At 36.4% G+C, this 12,561-nt stretch overlaps 1 non-coding gene across 12 annotated transcripts; it reads right to left on the bottom strand.

Annotated features, from left to right (window-relative positions):
* Positions 1–2,812: 2,812 nt before the first annotated feature.
* On the bottom strand, positions 2,813–7,383 carry LOC110879293. Of its 12 annotated transcripts, none has more exons than XR_004861845.1 (11): positions 7,156–7,381; positions 6,987–7,064; positions 6,186–6,448; positions 5,521–6,089; positions 5,346–5,444; positions 5,152–5,267; positions 4,994–5,075; positions 4,564–4,688; positions 3,562–4,013; positions 3,363–3,474; positions 2,813–3,276 (listed from the first exon to the last, which is right to left on the bottom strand). It is a non-coding gene; the product is annotated as an uncharacterized LOC110879293 (transcript). The 12 variants fall into 12 exon arrangements; XR_004861843.1 differs by having other exon boundaries at positions 5,346–5,817; positions 5,903–6,089; positions 7,156–7,380; XR_004861847.1 differs by having other exon boundaries at positions 4,399–4,688; positions 5,903–6,089; positions 7,156–7,380.
* Positions 7,384–12,561: the final 5,178 nt, after the last annotated feature.

Genomic DNA, 12,561 nt, shown 5'->3' with positions numbered 1-12,561 from the left:
AGCTACAATGGCTCCTTCATTGCCTGAGAATTCTATTGGTTTACAAGACCAGAATTCTTTGTAAGAACAACCATAAGTCATGGTTCTTCTTCTTTTTGGAATAGGCAATTGAAGTAACGGTCCATTGTTTACGCTGTGACTGGGTTCAGTAGGTGGTCGTTTACTTCCACTATTACTTTTATTATTTTCTGCTTCCTTAACCGTTTTGATAATGTATGGCATTGCGTCTATAATCCCTTGTGCCACTATGTGTTGGATGACACTGTTATCTAGTTGGTTTCCATTATTATCGTTATTTGAGTTTTCTTGATTCACTTCGTTGTCCATCTGGATTATAAATATTTATCAAGTATTAATATCACAAAATAATATTTAATGCAAACAATCACACAACAACACATTGATCAAAATCGTCGTGCATTGCGACATTTACTCTATTTTATATTTATCTATATCTATTACAAACACAAGTGGAATTTAAAATACAATACTAGTATGCATCAGTAGCTATTGGATTTTAGTTGACTTTTTTTTTTCAACTTACACACACACACACACACACACACTCACACTGTATATATATATATATATATATATATATATATATATAGGGGAAGGATGTATAGAAAACCCACTTTAATTTAGAAAACCCGGGAAACTCAAAGCTCCCGATGTTTTTTTTTCTTGAAAAAATTTACACATGTTATATACATGTTTTTAAGGATTTTGAGCAAAAAAAATCAAAAAAGCGCCAAGTAGATATTTAAAAAAAAATAAACAAGTTTTGGTGTAACACATGTTACATTCATCTGACATATTTGTAACATGTGTTACACCAAAACTTGTTTATTTTTTTTTAAAATATCTACTTGGCGCTTTTTTGATTTTTTTTGCCCAAAACCCTTAAAAACATGTGTAAATTTTTTCAAGAAAAAAAAACATCGGGAGCTTTGAGTTTCCTGGGTTTTCTAAATTAAAGTGGGTTTTCTATAGATACTTACATTATATATATATATATATATATATATATATATATATATATATATATATATATATATATATATATATATATATATATAGGGAAAGGTTCATTGGGGAACACTAAAAAAGTGGGGAACAGCGGGGAACCGACTCAAACGAACTCCGATTGGACTCATTCCAGCGGCGTTGGAACCGGCTCGTCGAACCCTAACTAAGATCTCTTAACCCTAAACCCTAAATCCTAACTTCTAAACTCTAAACCCTAAAACTAAAAAATAAGGCTAAAACCTAAGCTAAACCGTAAAATCTAAACTATAAACCCTAAAAGCTAAACCCTAAAGGCTAGAATAAAGCTAAACCCTAAAGCTAAACTCTAAACCCTAAAGTTAAACCCTAAACCCTAAAGCTAAACCCTATAGCTAAACCCTAAAGATAAACCCTAAAAGCCAAACCCTAATATATTTAGGGTTTAGGGGTTATGATTTAGGGTTTAGGGTTAAAAATCCTATTTAGGGTTCGACGAGCCGGTTCCAACGCTGCTGGAATGAGTCCAATCAGAGTTCGTTTGAGTCGGTTCCTCACTGTTCCCCACTTTTTTAGTGTTCCCCAATGAACCTCACACTATATATATATATATATATATATATATATATATATATATATATATATATATATATATATATATATATATATATATATATATATATATATATATATATATATATATATATATATACTAGTCGTTTACCCGCGCGTTGCGGCGGGAAACGTATCACTTAGGTTGGTGAGCTTAGGGCTATGTACGGGGTAGTTTGGTTTTGAGCCATAACCAAAACGAAATTCGCGATGCAACGGAAAACACAATACTTGTTAGTAATTCTAAGGGTGTGCATGAGAATGTTCAGTTTAGTTGGGTCACAACTAAAATCCAAATTTTCGGTTAAGGTACTTCAAAACCGGTCATGGGGATTTAAAGAGTTTTAAAAGGATGTAAACAAACCGCACTGCGCCAAGCCAACAAAAGCACACCATAAGCTCAAAACTAATCAAACCAATCCGTTAGATTACCGTTACTTTATTAGTCATTTCGTGATATATTGTATAGTACTTAAGTTAGTTTTCTTATTCGTGATATGTTAGTGGAAATTACCTACGCTTTCCGGCAAATATTCGGTTGATATTGGTGTTGTTCGTTACAATATCGGTAATATAAACATTTAACTTATTTAATATTTTAATTATTAATATGAAGTACATTTGATGTACATATCATGCATTATAGCAACAAACCCTCATTTTCTTTTTACTTATCGTAGATCCGTAGAAAAAGGATGCAAGTTCTATAAAAATCGATGTTAAAGTAACCTTTTGCAGTGAAGTTGAAAAAATAAGAATTGGTAGTCCCGCATTGTTGCTCAAATGTTAACAAAACCGTAACCGAATTAACCGACTTAATTGTACAAATAACCAGTGGAGTGAGAATCCCACGGCAATTTAAAACAATATAAAAACTACCTATGCAACTTAACATCTTATGACAATAATAGCCAAGTGGCACTTACTCCTACAAATGAAGTTCAGTATCCGACATTTTAAATGAAGTTCAAATTATCCCTGGCCTAAAGATTGTTTTTTTTATTTGCTTTGGATATGGGTTTTAAATTTGAAAGTGGTGGTTCAATTAGTTTTTCAAGAATGGGGGGTTTTGTGGACTATGATGAAGACGACATTTTTTATCGCTAGTAACACCTTTTCCGGCCATTGTTAACACACCCACCCTATTCTCTTGATTGTAAGCAACAGAAAAAGTTCAACTAATTGTTTAGACACAAGCCTGAATATGTCAAATTTGTTATTCACAAATATTGTCATTGGAAACAAAACACACCAAATATATCATTGTACCGCTTGAGACAGTTATACATACAAAGATAAAGATCAATATAAGGACATCTACATTTGTCCCAATTTAAGTCAAGCAAAAAAGCATCCTAATTTTGCAAAAATACACATGATTAATAGTGTTGACCCGTTTGACCGAGGCCGAAACAGATCCAAATCTACCAAGAACGAAACCCACTTGCACCTGTGATGACTTCAATAGATGGCCACGCCCCCTTTGTTGGGAATCACCACAACATCCACCGTAAGAACTATACACATGTCCCAAAGGATTTTATACAACCAAAATAGGAGATATGGTTGTCGGACCAATGCTTCCCCGATAAAACGTACCAGATCTGGACTGTTGACGTATATAAGCTTGGATAGTGCACGCATCAACGGTTCATTGTCCTGCGAATGTCTTAGAATTATGTAAAAATACATTCTATTTAAATGATCCGAGATAGAAATATAGGATATGAAGCTATGAACAATACCTGCGTGCGACCCGCTGAGAACAACGTCTGATCCGTTACGGGTGGCTTCCTGAATTGCTTCCTTAGCAACAATCGCAGGGTCTTTCTCATATCCCTTTTCAAATATCGGGATCTGAAAGCAAGATATGTTTTAAAAGTAAAAACTACAATACATGAATATATCAGAATAAAAAAAATGAACCATCAATCCATCATATACCTGAAGCCTACACGCATGAGTGCGAAGCTGGTCAACTACTCCTGAACGGAACGTGTCACATGCAGCCATCATGACATTGATATCATGCTGTTGAACGGAACGTGTCACATGCAGCCATCGGCTTCATTATGTAACTTTTTATTTATTCATTTAGTAAACGCATTTATAACTCTCGAGATTTTAATAAAAGTTTACACTTTGGTTATAAAAGAAAACTTATTTAATTGGGCACTAAAAATAAAAAAAAACTTTTTAGTTAGTTTATTTAATTGTGTATGGACTAAAAACGCTATTTTTTTTCCAATTTCTAGTTAAGAACATGACTTTCATGTTTTCCCCCAACAAGCATAAATCAACCCAATCTAAACCGGTTTTCTTCTATAAGCTCAGCAGCCCAACACTAAGCGTAATTGCCACATAGTCGAGTAAAGCTTCATTTCATACATGGTATCCTGCACAAAAAACGAAAACAGGTCAAAAGTCAACACAAGTGTATTAAAATATATACAACCTCCTAAGTTGGTTTATTAGAAATTAAGTTTTTTATTATAAAATATAGATTTAGTAATCATATTCACACTTAGTGAAATTACATAATTAAAAAAATGGACAAAAAAAAGAGGTTTGAGAGTCGCTCGAAACTAACTGTTAAAATTTATATGGGTACCGAAAGTAACGATCTCAAAAATCGTCAAAAATAGGTACCAGTACTGGTATCAAAAGTGTTCGATAAGAAGCTGGTATCGGTACAGTACGGTATTCAAAGGTAAAAAGTGCGTAAGATACCGTACAGTAACCAGATCTCGAAAAACATCAAAAATGGTACTGAATTGGTACCCAAATTCAATCAATACGGTATGATTCGGTACCAAGTACCAACTGCTCTTCCCTAGCTTTACATATTTTAAAAAATCGACACAAAGCGGTTTGTGGGGTGGCCCAAACCAAGCCGGCCTCTTTCTTTTTTTTTTACTCCTGAACCTATTTGACTTGTAATCTAACCCTTGGTCCAATAGATTATGTCCCACACACAGGCGTTGTGTTTCTCCCAAACACCCCTTTTCTTGAAGATGAGAAATCAGGTTGAATTAGTGCCACAAAACTAACAAGGCCATGTAGGAAAATTCCTACAAAGATAATAAACAATATAAGCTAATGTTACATGTTAAAGGTTTTCGGTTGTATCATATGGAAGGCAACGATAGTTTAAAGACGAAGAAAAAAAAAGCTAACTCCACAAAAAAGAAATAAACTTTAAGCTTTTTTCCTGTATTTAGGAACCATCTTTATTAGGTGTAAAATACGAATCAACTTACATGTTATTACTAACTTTAACAACCAACCTCATTTACTTAGGTGTAAAACTAATTGCATACATTCCAAAATGATATGCGTCATAATAATATAAAAGCATGTAGAGAAAGAGTCATACCTGAAACCAGATCACTGTCATCATTTTTTATTCGGAATAAATCTGCCTCCACTTTCCAGCCCTTCATCTTTTCCTTTTGTAACTGATTTTTAAAATAATGTCCGTTAGGGTGTGCGTAACTCACTCGCATATTTAAATAAAATAAAAAATAGAGTTACCAGATGGAGGATTGTGACAGAACATTTTCCCTTTGTATATAAGACCAAGCAATTTGTATAAGACCGTTGGCTTTTTCCCCTGCATCTTGAGCGCGCTTTCCACCTAATGCATTACCCTGAAAAACGTAAAAGAAATTTATGAACGTTTTTCAAGTCATTTTGAGTATACAAACACAAATATAATTCCATCATACCATGATATATCTACTGTGGACACCAGCTAAGATTGATGCACCACGAAAAAGTGAAAATGCGATATAAAACTTCCAACCGGCAACAGGCCATTGTCTTCCCTAAAATAAAATAAAAAATAACGTTAGGTATTGTTACGGTTAATAATCCATTATGTGTATTAAATGAATAATTAACATCATCTGAGATGATCTTATGGCAGCAGAGCAGTAGTCTGCAAGATATTCTTCTAAAGAAGGAACTCCTTCAGAAATGTCGAGTTCAAAACCATTGTTATGTTTCACTTTACCCTGTGAAAAATCTGCAATATACAACTGGCAGAAAGAAAACAAAATAAAAGGGCTTATTTCGACGTTACAAATGTGAGTTTAGTATCATAAACAAAAGGTAGTTTAGCATAAAACTGCATGTAATATCACACATCTGATTTTCGAGAGTCGATAACTCCCAATCAAGAATACCAATTAATCTATCCTGTGATTAAAAATTTCTACATGTTATTCAAATATTAACGAACATATAAATGAACTTGAGTGCAAAATAATATTAAAATACAAACCTCAATAGGATGAAAAACCAAATTATCCATCCGAAAATCACCGTGGAGAAGACCTGCCGTGCTTCCTGAAGAATCTTCAGACGAAATATTTTCACGTATCCAATCAATCAATGTTAACATTTTAGGGGTTCCTTTCGGATTTTCCTTCACCAGTAGAAGCAATGTATTGTTTTGCCCACCTTTCAACCTGATGTATTTCATAATATTTTCATCAAAAAATCCTACTGTGTGATGCTGGTAAAAAGGTCAAAAGTCAACACTTCGTGATTTAATGTCAGCATACCTGCCGTTTACAGTAGTTGTTCCAAACATACGCATATTGAACCGGATTACCTCACCAAACCTCCAGTTGCATCCAAACTTGGTAGACCAGCACCCAAGCAACTATCATCGTCAATCATCACTTGTCCGGCGACCGGAGGTCATCTCCGCCGTCGGTAGTCACCACCACCGCTTCCATTCGTCAATAGCCTCTTTTATATTCCTGATATCCAAACTTGTTGGGCCGCCTCGAATCCAAGTCATTTGCCCTGAAGGGCCACTAACCTGCAAACATAATTAGAAATAACCACACCAGTTACTTTTAAAATCAATAGGTACATCTAACGAAAGGCATTACCCTGAAAATTTTCATTCTCATATCATAACATTTCACTATCCTATGCTATTTATAAGAGAGCAAAAACATTATATCCACAGAAGATCTATAAAGAACAATTTTCAAGAATTAAAAAAAAAATACAACTGAAATTTGGAATTAAAGTATCTAGAAATTCATATACAGAGTAGATATCTCATCAACATTTATACATATACTTAAAAAATAAGTTCAGACGTGTAAGGGATGACAAAAATATCACAATTTCAGTAGTTACACATTTTTTATCCTTCATTATATTTCCTTGACATATTAAAGATGCAAGAGAAAATAACATTTAAACTCAATATATTAACTTGATTTTCCGATTATGATAGTAAATAAGCCAGATTTTTGGAGGTTTTTTTTAACCAACAGGAATTAAAATGGCACAACAGAAACATTTAACACACCAATATTATTAGAACGAAAGGTGCGCACACTTACCAGCAAGCCAAAGGCCGCTTTAGATATAGACCAAGTTTCATCAGTCACCGGAGAACTCGCCGGAGCCTCACCAGACTTCTGTAACATCGAAAATAGCTTCAACTGAAACAACATATGCCAATCTAACTTAAAAAGGAACATGCAACTGAATCGACTAACCGAGGCTTACCGGAATTCTTGCTGGAGTTAACCTGAGTCTCGTAACAACCCTAGCTCGCGCCGCTTCAATCTTTGTCCACCGCTTCAATCTCGATGGAAAGGCGGATCTGAACAGCTTGGATCGCGAGAGAGATAGCAGACAAACCCTAGATCCAGATCTGGATCTGGAATCGCCAGAGAGAGAGAGAGAGACTGGTGAGGTGTGAGTTGTGAGAGAGAAGAGAGAGAATGAAGGGGAAAGGTGGATCCGAGTGAAAAATACATCATCCGTCAGATCACGATCCGTGTGAAGGCATAAAGGAAATGGACGGCTGATGATGGATCCAGGTAAAAGCTAAAAGTTTTGGAGGGGCATAATTGGAAGTGTAAATTATTTTGTGCTTTAGAGGGTTGTAAACCATGTTTTAGGGGTGTTTGAAGGGAATTTTTATGGACTTTAAGAAGTCCTTCTTATATGTATTATAAAGTAGTATATAGTATATGTATTATAAAGTAGTATATATATATATATATATATATATATATATATATATATATATATATATATATATATATATATATATATAGGGAGCCGCTAGAATGAGAACCACCTCGAGTTGTAAGAACCGCGAGAACTACACCCCACGGAGCGCCGTTCGCCGCGATTTTTTTTTACAAGTAGATGTGTGCATTATAAACACGGCCGTAAAAAATCACGGCGAACGGCGCTCCGTGGGGTGTACTTTTTTACACCTCAAGTTTGGTGAAAAAAAAAGAAAAAAGAAAAAAAATTAAAAAACACCAAACTTGAGGTGTAAAAAAGTACACCCCACGGAGCGCCGTTCGCCGTGATTTTTTACGGCCGTGTTTATAATGCACACATCTACTTGTAAAAAAAAAATCGCGGCGAACGGCGCTCCGTGGGGTGTAGTTCTCGCGGTTCTTACAACTCGGGGTGGTTCTCATTCTAGCAGCCCCCTATATATATATATATATATATATATATATATATATATATATATATATATATATATATATATATATATATATATATATATATATATATATAGGAGAACGCTAAAATGAAAACCACCTCCAGTTATAAGAACCGCGCGAACCACTTTCTAGCCATTAGATCAAGATGATGGATGGATGAGATTAAAAGTATTTAAAAATAATATTAAGTATTTTTTGTCTTATTATGTCTTTAATATTTTAATCCAAAAGGGTATTAAAGTATAATTACTCTATTTTGTCTTTTTGTCTTTATTGTTTTTTTATTACTTTATTGTATTATTATATTAGATTTTTATTTTTTAAACATAGTTTTTTTATTAAAAACATTTTTAAATTCAGATTTTTTTTAAAGATTTTTTATACTTTTTACAATTTAAGTTTTACGTTAAACTTTTTACGTTTTATGTTTTTTTGACGCGCCGTTTTTTAACGCCGTTTTTAACGCGCCGTTTTTTTAAGGCCGTTTTTTACGCGCCGTTTTTTTAACGCCGTTTTTTAACACCGTTTTTACGCGCCGTTTTTTTAACGCCGTTTTTTTAACGCGCCGTTTTTTAACACGCCTTTTTTTACATTCCTTTTTACGTTTTTAACCCCGGCTTTTTCACGCCTCGTTTTTTGACGCGCCTTTTTACGCCCGGCTTTTTCACGCGTCGTTTTTTCAACGCGCCGTTTTTACATTAACGATATTTACGTTTTACGCGCCTGTTTTTTACGTTAACGTTTTTTTTACGTCGCGCCGGTTTTTTACGTTAACATTTTTTACGTTTTTACATTTTACGCGCCGGTTTTTACGTTTTACGTAAAACTTTTTACGTTTTACTAAAAAAAAATTACGATTTACGATTTACCTAAAACATTTTACGTTTTACGTAAAAAAAAATTAAGTTTTACTGTTTGAAAATCTACCAAAAAAGCACCATATTCAAAACATTCAAAAGGCACCAGATTCAACAGATTCAAACAATCAAAAGCACCATGAACATCATTCAACACAGATTCAACAGTCAAAGATCAACAAAATTAAACCTAACAAAAACACTAGCCAAACATTCAAAATCACCAGATTCAACAAAATCAAACCCAACAAAAACACTATCCAAAATCACTATTATGATTCAAAATCACTATCCAGAACATTCAAAAATCACTGTTATGATTCGAAATCACTTTCCAAAAATCAGTGTTCAAATCTAGCAAAAAACACTAACAAAACCCAGCAAAAACCCACAGATACAAACACTAAAAATCACAAGCAGAACTGGACTTGAACAGAACGAAACCAGATCTAATCCGAACCGAGACGTCACCCAAAAACCTCCACTCTCCCCGTCGCCCACCGCCGCAGACGGCGGTGACACAGCCGCCGTCGTCACCACCATCATCGATCATCATCAACAGCCACATCACTATCATCATCATAATTTTTCAGATAACAAAAGATGCAAAAAAACAAGATTTTACCGGATCGTGTCGTCGCCACCACTAAAGGCGGCTCCGCCGTCTAACTCCGTCGCTCCCTCTCTCTCTCTCGGTTCTACTCTCGATTTCGTTCTCTCTGTTCTTCGTCACTGGAAAAAAAGGAACCGAGGTGGTGTCGGTGTTGTGTGGTCGCCGGTTAACAAACAGGAGACGGGGTAGTTGTGGCGTATCGTCGGAGGGGGGTGTCTTGCCCGAGGAACTGAACCGCCGACAGCCGTCGGCTCTGCCGGTAACTCCGGTCGCCAAACTGGATCATAGAGAGGGAGAGAGTGAAAGTTTGGCCTGGCAACTTGTGTGTGTGAGGGTATGTTTGGTTTGGATTACGTATGTGTGGGTATGTAAAGGATGTAGGGTTTTCTTCATGGAGAAGATGTCTTTGTTGTTTCAAAAGAAAATAAACACAGAGGAAGAAGAGATAAGGCAAGTAGGTGGTTTAAGAGAGAGGATATGGAGTTTTAAAAAGGTGGAGAGAGAAACTTCTGACAATAATAAATGAGGAGAGAGGTGGGGAAATGACATTTAGTGTTAAAGACCAAAATAACCTTTTGAGTGGCAAAATCTGATTGGTTGAAAGTGGTTCTCGCGGTTCTTACAACTGGAGGTGGTTTCTATTTTAGCGGCTCCCTATATATATATATTACTGATAGGGGTTCATCCAATATTGCATGTTACGCTCGTCATGCTTCCAAACGAGCCTCTCCCCTATTTGTCTTATCCTTTCACTTTCATCTAACAACTCCTCACCAAAAGTGCGGAGTTCTTGCACATTCTCAGTGCTCATGGGTGGTGCGGGTGCTGGTATCGGGTCATGGTACTATGGCATTGGTTCTTCGTAAGGGTACGGGTTCTCTAGGATCTCTCGAATATATTGGTCATTATCCCAGTATGGATCTAGAGGGTCAAGGTTTGGGTAGGGTGCTACTGGGTTTTGTATGGGTTCCTCTTGTGGGTGGAGTTCTGGGTAATCTCTGTGGTCGTCAAACTATGGGTTATAGTCTGGGGGATGGGGTGCTGGAACTCTAGGGATTTCAGTTGGGTCAAAAGCAGGTGTTGGAATTTGGTCTCCTGGGTTAGGTTCGATTTCCATGGGTTGAGTTGGGAATAAGGGTAGTGGCTGGGGTGCTATGATTTGTTCTAAATTTGGGTCTGCGGCTGTGGTAGCTAGTATATGGAAATTAGCCAACTGTCTATTGATTATATCCTGGGTTTGATCATTCATCTCCCTATTCGCGGCTGCTAAAGCTCTCTGCTGCTGTAACTTCCTCATTCTTTTCCTACGCTCGTGAGCTCCCCGACTGAACCATCCTCTCTTTTTTGGTAGGGAATGGCTCTTTGGATTGCGCCTTGAAAATGAAAATCCCTTCTTCGGTGTCAGCTGAATACCCCGAGGGGGTAGGCTGGGAAGGAGTTCCTTCATCCCTAGGAGAACTGGACAATTGACGATAGGCGTCCGATGGTCCTTGATCACTCATACTGTAAACTAACAAATTGTCAAATAATACAAAACAATAATATATGGATATGCACGTAATCACGTAGATTATTTCCTAACATAATGGATAAAATTTTGGTGTCAGCAGAACACTTCTGTGGCTGAATCAGTGGCTGTAGCTCTAATACCACTCTCTGTCGCAACCCCCGGCCCCTAATCACCTGGGAACGGGCGGCCGCGAGCCAGATTCAGTGGTATCAGTGTTTATCAATTTGGCAGCGGAATTGACATCAGGACCGTAGTTAGAAAATATTTTATCAGAGTAAAATACCACATTTTTATAATATTAAATACATGGGAAATTCCAAGTTTCCATTACAAACATTTTTATAGGGATAAACCCTATTTTATTGAAATAAAACATCTTCTTTATTTAGGTAACTTTTATAGCCACTTTTTCAAGCCTTCAGTGTTGTCCAGCTGGCTTCTATTTGGCTTTAAAAACATTTTGTCAGTGGGAAATACTGGTGAGTGAATCCCAATTTAATCAAAAGAGTTTTATCATTTTACAGCATTGAGGGCGATCTCGCAATTACATTTGTTTACCATTATACTTTAATTACCACCCACGGTACTGTCAACCCACTTGTGGTCATGTCACTACTCACAGTGTAGTAACAAATTTTGTATACAAAACCCCAACATACCGACGATAATTGTAGAATTACAAATACTCAATCACTGTTAAATATAATTTAAAACATTTGAGGTTTTGTAAAAACAGTTTGTAAAAAGGAGATTACTCACATTGCTACTTTAGGTATTTTTCTTGTGACTTCCTGGTTATAATCTATTAATTAAACAATGCACACGCGTCAGTATAATAACCCAATTTACATTAGTTATACCCTCCCCGAGACAGAACTCCAACGACTACGTCGGGCAGAGCCTCGACAGCCGTTACGGAGCACTAGATCAATCGGGCAGCGTATCTAATACGTAACCGGGGGTTATGATACTTACATCGAGGCAGAGCTTCGTTATTTTAGTGGGTATTATATCCGAAATTATAATTGCTTTGCAGAAATATTGAGAGAGAGATCGAGGGAAATGAACAAATGAAACTGAAGCCTGAACTCCAAATATATAGGGCCTGATCGGCCATTTGTTGCGCCCCGCGAAAGCTAAGGGCGAGCTAGGGGGTCTAGGGCGTAGCCTTGTCCGGTCACTCGCATAGGTTCGACACGAGGCTGCCACATGGCAGCTCAGGGTGCGGCCTCGAGCCATGCTGTCGCGCCCCGCGACGGACCACGGGGTATCTGTTGCGTCCCACGACGAACCATTAAGTTTTGTTTTTATTTTATTTTTATAAAATTAAAGGTATTCGGGACCGGTTTTCGTATACGGGGTGTATTTTAGAACGTATAGGGGTGTTCTAATTATTTTAGGAGGGTTGTTATATACATGTTCTTAATTTTGCCTTTTGATTAAATTTGAATAGATGCTTTT

The sequence above is a fragment of the Helianthus annuus genome, chromosome 1 (genome assembly GCF_002127325.2).
Source record: "Helianthus annuus cultivar XRQ/B chromosome 1, HanXRQr2.0-SUNRISE, whole genome shotgun sequence".
Lineage (NCBI taxonomy): Eukaryota > Viridiplantae > Streptophyta > Magnoliopsida > Asterales > Asteraceae > Helianthus > Helianthus annuus.
This window is presented reverse-complemented; position numbering and strand designations above follow the sequence as displayed.